This window comes from Pipistrellus kuhlii, unplaced genomic scaffold (genome assembly GCF_014108245.1).
Source record: "Pipistrellus kuhlii isolate mPipKuh1 unplaced genomic scaffold, mPipKuh1.p scaffold_m20_p_1, whole genome shotgun sequence".
Classification (NCBI taxonomy): Eukaryota; Metazoa; Chordata; class Mammalia; order Chiroptera; family Vespertilionidae; genus Pipistrellus; species Pipistrellus kuhlii.
In genome coordinates, this window is record NW_023425404.1 from 185,380,968 (window position 1) to 185,391,997 (window position 11,030).

Genomic DNA, 11,030 nt, shown 5'->3' on the forward strand with positions numbered 1-11,030 from the left:
CACAATTCAGGACCACTGGCTCCTAACTGCTCACCTGCCTGCCTGCCTGATCACCCCTAACTGCCCCCCCACCAGCCTGGTCATTCCTCACTAACCCCCCTGCTGACCTGGTCACCCCACGTAGCCTGTTCAGTCATCCGTTTGGTTGTGGTGGTTGCTTAGATCAGCGTTTTTCAACCGCTGTTCCGCGGCTTGCCTGGTGTGCCGTAGGTGCAGACAAGACAAGAATTTTATAATTTTTCACTATTTTGTTTACTTAATATTTCATAATAAAGTAATTATAAAATACTTTCTTTGTGTTTATTTGATTCCTATTCAAGAGAATTACTTTATATATAGTCAATATAGGCACAGAGTTAAATTTTTTAACATTTTCTAATGGTGGTGTGCCTCGTGATTTTTTTCATGAAACAAGTGTGCCTTTGCCCAAAAAAGGTTGAAAAACACTGGCTTAGATTATATATATATAATATAATATATATATATATTTTCTAGACACAAGGGAACAGGGTCCAAGGGCCTGATACAAATGCATATGAAAAGGATACTGCTATGCCACCCTATCAGGGAAAACCTTGGAAGCTCTAAAGGTTAAGGAAGAAGAGAATAATTAAATAAATGGTGGCTATTTTCAATGCATCCCTTACGGATTCATCCAAGTCAAGGAGATTCTGTGGAGAGTTTTTAATGATGCGAGGCAAGTGTTTAAGATTTGTAAAGATAAGAAAAAAAGTAAAATACGAAGTCACATATGAAGAATGAGGGCAATTATCTTTATGGGCAGAGATCCTTAGGAAACACATCACAATTTTAGGAGAGAGTGTATCTCTGTGGGATGGGATTATGGGTAATTTTTATTCTTTCTTTACACTTTGCAGCATTTTCAAGCTTCTCCACTATGAGCATTTATTGCTTTGATCATCAGAAAATAGAGTGATGGTAAGGCAGCCAACTTTGCCAGTGCTGGCAGCGTCAGGCCCACACTTCCTTTCGATATCATTCTCCTCAGCCCCCTCCTCCTCTCTGTCTCCTTGGCTTCTGCCAGGGGGATCTGGAGGAAACAGCTGGGATGTGCTCCCCAATGCCCAGAGCCATGGCAATTTCCCTGGGGACATGGAAGTTTGTGGGCATGTAAGAGCTGCATGTACTCCATCCAGGTTCCTGGGGGAAGATTCCTAGAGCTCCAGCCACTGAAGAAGGAAGCCCCACTGAAGGGCAGCTTTGCATCTACTGATTGATCCCATTTTCGGGCAAGAAATGGTGGCAGCAGGACACCCCTTCCCTTATCCTATCCCCGCCTCCTCTGCTCCCCCAAGATAAGGTTGACTGAAGTGCAGATAGATATTTTCAAGTTCTGGAGAGGCAGCCTGGTTCAAGCAAGGTGACGAGGCTGCTCACGCGGAGCTTTGAAGGTTGTCCAGCCCGAGGAGACCGGCGCGTTCCTCGGGCCAGCTAACTCCTCCAGGCCTGTGGGTTTCCTCCGCGTGCTAAGTGGACGTAACGTGACTCAGAGCTTCTCTTGGAGCTGTGAGCCGTGACTTCATCCTCCACCGCCCATACACGCGGTTGTGAAGGGCCCTCTCCAGGCGCTGAAGGATGGTGCCGAATGGGGCGCTGGAGCTGGGAGGGAGGAACAAGTCTTTTCTAAAAGAATGTTTACAGGAAAGGGGCAGTCTTTTAGCTACCTCACTGGGCAGTATTCAGTGACAATCACCCACTACTTATGGAGTGCTTGTCTGCATTTTGAACAAGGCAATCCAAGAATCCTACCTCCATCCAAACTCCTTAGGGAATGCCCTGCCTCCCCCAGGAGCATTCCTTTTGTCCTTCTCCTTTAAGGCTTAGTTCCCTGCGTGGTGTCATGGAACCAGTGCTGATCTTGAAATCAGTGGCTCTGGGTTGAAAAATCTTACCTCGACTCTGTCCCTCACAAGCATTGTGGCTTCAGGCATGTTGCTTAATCTGTCTAAGCCTCGTGGCCCCACCTTCAAAACAGGAGTCCTAATGCCAGCCTCATGGCGTTGTTCTTGAGTTGGGTTGTTGGGTTCAGCAAATAAAAATATAGATGTCCACCGCCCAGTTAAATTGGAATGTCAGACAAGCAAAAATAAGTTTTTTAGTATAAGGATGTCTTAACGATTGCAACGGGACATACACTAAGATTTTTTTTATCCTTGTTTAGCTGACATTCCAATGGAACTGGGTAGCCCGCATTGTACCTGCCAATCAATCCCATCCTTGAGGCTGAAATATAGGGATTTAACTGAAAGTCCCTGCCCCTGGCTCAGAGCGTGCTCTTTCCACTGTACTTCCTCTCCCAGGGTGGGTCCCACAAGGTGGCTAGTTGCTTCCCTCTTCCATGGCAGAGGAGTGAAGACTGTGACTAGACTGGTTGGGAGGTGGGTAGTGGGTAAGAAGGAGGCTGCGCAGGGAGGACAGCCCCCAGGAGAGTAGAGAGCCCAAACACATAGGCTGGTAGGAGTTAAATGTCAGCTTAGGGCACTTCAAGGACCCTAGCAAATAGCGTCGCTGGTTCTGAGTGCCTTGAACACACTGCTCTAGGGAGCTTGTCAGTGGGGGTGACACCGCAGGCCCAGGAGGAGCCCAGATGGGGCGCCGACCGCAGCCAATTCCCATGTGGGCATCACCATTCCACGGACTTCAAAGGCCCACTGCTGTGTCAGACAGAGGGGCTTTCCTGGAGGTCATTTTTTACAAAGAAGGGGTGAAGGTGACTGGTACCCCAGAGACCGTACTGCAACTTGGGGGAAACCCAGGGTTTGTGCTGACACAGGCCTGTCCTGCTCCTCCTGTTGTCTGCTCCCCATGACTCCCCTCTAACGGAGTCCCCCAGCATGTGCGTGCATGGGGTGGAGGCCTGGTCTCCGGCCTTTGTGTGCATCGCAAACTGCTGGGTGCCCCCAGGATCTAAGCTCAGGGTGTAATTTTCCTTCTCTGATCGTCTGAATTCCAGGCGAGCAGCTCAGCTGTCGTTGGCTCCAGGGAGTTTTTTCCGCAGGATTGAAACCGGGGCTAAGGCAGCGCGGGCATGCAGAAGGCATTCTTTTCTGCTACTCAGCTGCACGCTCCCTGTAGTTAGGGCTTTGGAAAGACTATGCCTTCATCCGGAGGCATAGAGGAAAGTTCTGAATTTCATGACAGTGAGAAAACACGGGAAGGGAAACCATCACTTGCTGTGTTTCCTACTTTGTCATGTTTCCCCCCATTTCCCCCTCTCCCCTGCTTTAAAATTAATATCTATCATCATCTAGATTTTTTTTAAAAAATATATTTTATTGATTTTTTACAGAGAGGAAGGGAGAGAGATAGAGAACCAGAAACATCTATGAGAGAGAAACATCGACCAGCCGCCTCCTGCACATCCCCCATTGGGGATGTGCCCGAAACCAATGTACATGCCCTTGACCGGAATCGAACCCGGGACCTTTCAGTCCGCAGACCGACGCTCTACCACTGAGCCAAACCGGTTTCGGCTAGATTTAAAATTAAGAAAAATAAGACTATTTCAAGCCAGGCCCAGTGCAAAAAAAAAAAAAAAAGAAAGAAAGAAAGAAAAAAAAGTGACACCTCTGCTGTGCTAGTCCCCACTTAAGTCTCACAGTTAGCTTGTTACTTTTATTTTAAGAAGATGTAAACATCTGATTATTATTTACTAAGAAATTTTCTCAAAGTAAACTCACTTTAGAAATGTTTTAATTCATCCCAAGGAATAATATCTTTACAATGTAGGGTTTGGCGTGCTATCTATATTTTCTTCCCTGACACATGGAAATAAATATACGCTGTTAGAATTTTAAAATGCTCATCTGGGTGCCGCTTACAACTGTCTTTCAGAGACGCAGCTCTACCCCATGGTGTTCCACCTCAGGGATTCCCGGCTACAGCCAGGTTCGAGTGAGGCGTTTTCTCCATTTGGGGCAGCGGTCTTTGCACGTATTAGCTCATGAGTCCTCCCAGGAACTTCTATATTTCACTGGCCCCATTTTAGAGATAAAGAAACCGAGACCGAGAGAGGTCAAAAAAAGGTCATCTTGCTAGGAAATGACGGTCTGATTCAGATCAGAGCAGTGCTGAGTTCAGAGCCCATGCAATCACCTCTCTCTTTCACCTCTCAGAGAAAAGCATAGACTTCGACACCACCCCGTGCCAGGAAAAAAGCAGGCGGCAGTGCTGTGGAAGAATGAGTTCATTCAGTGCTAAGTGCTAAGTGCTGTCTTCCTGGAGCTGCTAACTCAGCAAGAGCAGTTCCCAACTTGCACTTGCATGGGGTTGGATTCCAAAAGTTGTTTGGAAGCAGTTTCCAGTCCCCTTCCCCTGTGCTCCAAGGCGCTTCGCACACACCTCTCCTCTTACTCTCAGCACACTGCCTCTCACACATCTCTCCCCCACAGGGCTCCGGCTGCTCAAGGGCAGGGACTTGCCAAGCATTTACTTTGGTAGCCCCAGCACCCTAGCACAGGGCCCAGTCCATGGAGGCACAAAGTATGCCTTCATGGTATTAAATTACAAGTCATTTGTTTGGAACTCAGCACACATTTCCCCAAAGAAATGCATTACAAATGGAAGTGGAAGAGGGATGTTGCCAACCAGCCCAGAGAAATTTAGTTAAGCTATCTCATAGTCTACCAATAAGTTATCTGGAGCTGTGGGTGTAGCGTCAGACCTAGATAAACTTTCGCATGGGTCAGAGTTCATCTTTGACTCCCTCCAAACTGCCTTTTGCCCTACATCTCCCACCCTTGGGTATCATTGTCTATTGACAATGGTATCATTCCTATTGAGTAGGAAGCTTACAGGAGCAGCGGCTAGGCCTTCCCTGCTCTTATTCCCAAATAACCTATAGGCCCTCCTCACTAGTCAAAATTCTCATTTGCCGAATGCAGCGGAACACAGGTGATCCTCAGTAGGAAAAGAATCTGATTGAATTAATTCTTGCTAATGTGTGAATGGTTGCCCTAATATTCCTCCACTTTCATCCCATTTCCACCCCAATGCCAAGCCTATGACTGTTGATAGCACAATAGTCAAGATGCTAGGATTTTTGGAGACAGATCTCAGTTTGAACCCTGGTTCTAACTCTAAGTTATGTGGCTTAGGTGGAGTACCGTCTGTGGCTTGAGTTCTCTCCTCTGTGACATAGGAATAATTGTAGTTACTAAAGAGAGCTAATAGTATCATATCACATACTGGGCCCAGTGCTAAGGACTTTTTATTCATTGATTCTCGTTATCCACAACAACCTCCCGAGGCAGGTACTCATATTATTAATTATTGTTAAATGATTTCTAATAGTAAATAATTTTTAATTTATTCCCTGCCTTTCTTAAAAAAAAAAAAAAAAAAAAAAAAAAAAAGGCTTTGAGGCAAAAGTGCTACATTGATAACATTCCTGGCAGGGAGGATGGGAGGGGACAGTCACTGGCCCGGGGAGATATTTAGGACAAAGATAGCAGAGGCTGCTCCAGACCACCTGAGGCTGACATGTCTCCGCAGAGTCCATTCCCTTATGCTGCTCCTGTCTCCACAGCTTCTCCCTTCCCTCTGCCTCTGAATGTGCCGAATCTGCCAGGGGTCCAAGTTTTTTTCTACCCCCTTTCTTTCTCTGTTAATTTTTTTTCACCCATGGCAGCTGCAAGGTGGTGGGGGCCGGGCGGACGCAGCAGCTGCTTGTATGTATGGCCCTCTGTAGCCTTCCTTTGTGAGTCAGGGGCTGTCTGTGTATATCACAGGCTACCACCTGGCAAGGCGTTTAGTTCCATCTATGTTGTTTAAATGTTTCCGAGATGATATCACAGATGCATGAGGATGGGAGGGCCGTCAAGAAGTCGGCCTCCAGCCCCTCCCGCCCTCTGGCCTTCTGCTGGAACCTTCTCGGGGGACATTATCCCCTAGCTTAGCAGACAGCTTTGGACCCGCTCTCCCGTCCCTCCCACTTGCCAGATGCAGGGATTTGGAGTCCAGTGGGGTGTGCATTTCAGCAGAGGGAATGGTGCAGTCATGGAAAACACTGAGCAGAAGCGAGGTCTGGGCAGGTGGCAGGCTGGCCACACAGGGCCCTCCCCCTGTGTCTTTGTGATTAATTCCACTTCTCTGGGCCTCAGTGTCTTTGTGATTAATTCCACTTCTCTGGGCCTCAGTTTCCCCTTGTGTCAAACAAGGAGGTGGGCTAAACTACCTCTGGTTCCCCTGAGCATTAAGGCTCTGATTCTGTGATAAACTACTCGGGACAGATGGCCATTTGTCCCTGCTGATGTCACCTCAAAGGACAGTTCATCATGACCTGCGTGAGCCTCTTCAAATGTTTCCTCATCCTTAAAATTGAGAAAATGCCCCTTTTGTAACTAAAAATGTCTCCTAATTTGAGGGTTTTTGTTGTTGTTTTGTTGTTGTCATTGTTATTAGGACTCTTGAAAAATATGAATAGAACTTTACCCTGTATTCCTATGACAGTGGCACTTTTATACACATACAGAGACTGTTCGTTTTAACCTAGATGATTAGTGTTCAAAGACTTAACAGTGATATTCTATTTGACATTTATATTTCAGAGCTATTTAATGCACCACCATTTCATTTGAGCTTCAAACTAAAAATTAGAAGAATTATATTCAGTTTTACATGTGAAGAGATTCAAGATGAATAAACCTAAATACTTTCAACAAATGTCTTATCCTAGGGTTACAAGGGGAAGAGTCAGGACCCAAACTCAGGTCTTTTGACTCAAAGCCTAGAGCTCAGGCCATGAGAATACATATTAACTTAATGCCCCCCACCTCACCCCCAACACACTAGCGCCCCCCCCCCCCCCCCCCCCCGCTTGAGTTTCTATTGTCCTGGGCACCTTAGCGGGCACTTTGCATACAACGTCTTGAATATTTGAAACATCGGTGTAAGGAAAATATTATCATTCTCAGTTTTGAGATGGAATAAATGAAAGTTCAGAGGAATTAAGTATTAAGTAGTTGTCTAAAGGCTAATGAATGCTAAAGGCAAAATCAAAGCCAGGCCTGTTCTTTTGACAGTACTACCTTTCACTTAAACATGCCTCGCCAGAAATGAGATCCAATGTAGTTTGAGCTTCAGGATTTTTTAGGCCACATGGATTACTCTTCCATGAAAGTACAGTGAATAGAAATTACTGGTTGGGGAAATTCCATTCAGCCAACTCACACCTCATTCCGTGGTCCTTCAGTTGCCCTGTGTGCTTGATTCTACTCCTCGGACTTTCTTTCCTAAAATTTTACTTTCCAGTCATCATAAGTATTTTTAGTTGCTTTTTTCCCCTAGGTCCTCTTAACATATCTATACTTTGATTTTAAAAGATTGGTATTTCAAGTGAGCACGGTATTCTTAGTTAGAATTCAAATGATGGCCAGTAGAAAAATGGCATTCTAGTTAACTTCCTCTTTCCCAAATTTCCCAGATTATATGCCCCAGGATCATTTTATAGTTATTCATAACCCATTTTCATGACCATTTTACCTAGTTAACCCTTGTCCATTTAGTATTTGTATAATTCATTGCCTATCCTTTAATATATATATTCAGAGAGGAAAAAAGACGGAGAGAGAGATAGAAACATCAATGCGAGAATGATTGATTGGCTGCCTCCTGCATGCCCTCCCACTGGGGATCAAGCCTGCAACCTGGGCATGTGCCCTGACCGGTAATTGAACTGTGATCCCCTGGTTTATAGGTCGACGCTCAACCACTGAGCCATGCGAGTAGGGCCATTGCCTATTCTCAAGCACACCAACTTTATCTGTGAAATGGGGACCAATGATTCCTGTTCTGTCCACACTCACAGTTCTGGTGATGTTCAATCAAATGATGTATAAAGCACTTGGAAAAGAGGAAGAGCCATGAACACAGAATATTACAGCATATTTTGCTTTTGCAAAACCTAAACTATAAAAATGAAGCCAAATAATCAGGGTTGTTCAGTAGGCTAATATTTGGATGTTCTGGGTCTATTTATTGTTCATCATATAAAATATGTAAGAATTGTATAAAATAATTTCATTTGTCATTACATTATTTTATGACAAATAATTGATGTGCTTTATTTAGAGTAACAGCCTTCTCACATCACAGCTAAGGTTGGCTAACTACGGTATTGGTGCTTTTCCTCCCATGTTTTTCCTCCTGCGGACTTCTTGGCTGCTCTCCTACAAAATCCCACCACTCTGGTGTTGCCATGGACCCTGCATCAGCCTTTTCTTATAGACATCTTCACATTTTCCAGTATGAGAGTGAATTTCTTTTTCTTTTTAAAAAGTATTTAAATTGATTTCTAGAGAGATTCCTATTTGAAGGGAGAGAGAGAAACATCAATGTGAGAGGGAAACATCGATGGGCTGCCTGCTGAACATTGCCACCGAGGATGGAGCCACAGCCTGGGGATGTGCCCTGACCAGGAATCGAATTGACAACCCCTCGGTGCACAGAAACGACACCCAACCTACTGAGCTGCACCAGCCAGGACAAGATCACGTTTTTCAAATGTTAATTCTTTTTGAGCAGTTCCAAGAGGATAATGAACTTCTGCATCCACTGATTGAGAAAATGCTCAATGACAAACATTATGAAGAGTAAAACTTTTAAGTATCCTCACATTTAATCAATCATGGCTGCATCCAAATGCTTTGGGAAAATACAGACACGACTGAGACCTTATCCCACCCGGCATGTTTATAAACATTCAGTAAATATTTGTCAAATGAAAGCATAAATAAGAAGCGAATGAAAAGTTGCAGGCAATACTTGTGGTATTTATGGATTTGTGACCCTTTGCCATAGCTCCATTCCTCAATCCCTGTCCTGGGCCTAGAGCTCAGAGCTTGGAAACCACTTGTATGGTTTCTCAAATACCCAGTATACAGTAGGCACTCAATAATTGTGTGCTGAATATGTGTATGAATGAATGAATGCTACTCTTGTCTCCCAATCAGGTTATAATTTTGAGGATAGCAAGTATGATGTAGACCCTTCTGCATCACCTCAGAACCCAGCACCGTGCTGAGAAAAAGCAGGCTTCTTTCAGATAAACAACTAATTTAATTAGCATCACCTATGAGCAGATGTAGTTCCAGAGGAGCTCATTAAAAAGAAAACACCTGAAATTTAAAATACCTACAGGGCATACAGATGCCTTTTATTCTAGAAACTTCCTGGTGTTTCTCTGTAAGTGAAAGATAGTATGGAGTTAGGAAAACACAGGGAAAGGTGTGAGTTCCTGTGGGAAGGCAGTACTGTTGGCCCTCAGGAAGGGAGAGCATCTTAGAGGGATGGGAGCCTCCTCCTTGGACGGCTGCCTGTCTTCTGCTGGGCAACCTGTGGCCTCAGCAGAGAAGGCACTTCTGACCAGAAAACCTCAAGCAGAGACTGGAGTGGCTGGGGAGATGGTTAGCTCACTACCCTGTGAAGGGGCAGTGGCCAAAAGCAATTTACTTCTTGAGAAATCATGACCTAAAGCAGAGTCCGTATTTTTATGAGCAACGTGGTACAGAGGATTTGTCGGAGGTCTCACTCACCTCAGCAGCGCGGGAGAGAGCAGGCCGATCATCTTGAGGACACGCTCCTTTCAAGGGCTCTTGGAGGCTCGAGTGTCAGGCAACGCCGTGGGGAGAGTCTCCTGCACGAGCCTGGTGGCCACTTCACCTTGTAGCAGAGGAAGTGAAAGTGCCAACATGAAGAGGACTTGAAAGCGAACGTTCCCTCTAAGTGAGGTGGGGGGGAGGAAGGGGGGTAGATATGCAGGCCCAGCCTTTTAAAAAAATTTTGTTGTTGTTGGAGGGGGAGGGTTCAGGAGTATTTTAATTGTATGGGACATCTGTAAAGACTAATGTCTTGTTTTTTTTTTTTGTTTTTTTTTTTTCTTTCTCAGCTTATTCTGAAATCGTAGGCCTGATTTTCAAATACGAGCGGCCTGGAAAACAAATTACCAAAGGGAAAAAAGGAGAGGAAGGATACCGCAGCTGCTTTTGGTTAATTTGATTTTCTTTCATGTCTCATGGTCACCTTGATAGTCCTGATCCCACTTATTTCTGTTGAATTGAGATTGCTGGGTGCCTGGGACCCCCTCAGTCCTAGGCAGGACCTTAACCACAGTGTGGTCCAGATTCCCAGTTCGGTAGCTGGGAAAGCTGAGGGGCAGTGACGTCATGCACCCAGTCACAGGCCTTTGTAACCCATGATGTCACACTCACCAGGGCCCCCCAATGAATCCTTGAACAGAAGTTCAACCCAGGTACAACATAGCTGTGGCCTTTTCCGTCTCCCTGTCTGTCCCTCTTCAAGGAGACATCTGTCAGCGGAATGGGATATTTTACCTAGAGTGAGAGGCCTGGCTGGGATCTGCTGGTTTGCAGTGGGTGGATTTGGGCTGGAATGCAGCCAGGCCAGGCATTATGGGATGGATACTACACAGTACAGTGGGCATGCACTGGGGCCTGACTGCCCGAGTTGCTCTGGTCTTGCCACTTAACTGTGTAACGATGGCAAGTTTCTTAACTTTCTGTGGTTCCTCTGTAAAATGGGAATGGATAATAGTGCTTCCCTATGACTGTAGTAAAGATTAATGAGATTAACACATATGAAGTGCCGGGAACTATGCCGGATAGATGACAGACACTTGGTAAAGGCTGTTATTGTTATTGCTGTATTATTAACGTATGTTATGATTATGTCTTCACCTGTAGAACAGTAACCCTGTCACAGGATTGTAAACCTTAAGTGACATGGAATGTGTGACTGACTGGAGTAAAGGGGTGAATGGATGAGCAGTGTTATCCTGGTCTTGGTCTTTCTGACCCTTTCTAGCTCCCCTTAAGTAATATCATGCAAATCAGGGACTAACTGGCCTTGCCAGAAGGTGATGAACTTGTCCTGTGTGTCCCTGGATTTGTCAGTTTTTTTGTTTGTTTGTTTGTTTTTCGTGGAAAGTTCCATATCCTGGGAAACACCTGATGCAGGCAACTGGGACAGTAGTGACCTTGGCCCTTTGTGAC

The 11,030-nt window shown here is 45.3% G+C and overlaps 1 long non-coding RNA gene across 1 annotated transcript; it reads right to left on the reverse strand.

The window, feature by feature from the left end:
* Positions 1–752: 752 nt before the first annotated feature.
* On the reverse strand, positions 753–9,727 carry LOC118708100. Its single transcript, XR_004984466.1, has 3 exons — positions 9,555–9,727; positions 1,914–1,985; positions 753–1,620 (listed from the first exon to the last, which is right to left on the reverse strand). It is a non-coding gene; the product is annotated as an uncharacterized LOC118708100 (long non-coding RNA).
* Positions 9,728–11,030: the final 1,303 nt, after the last annotated feature.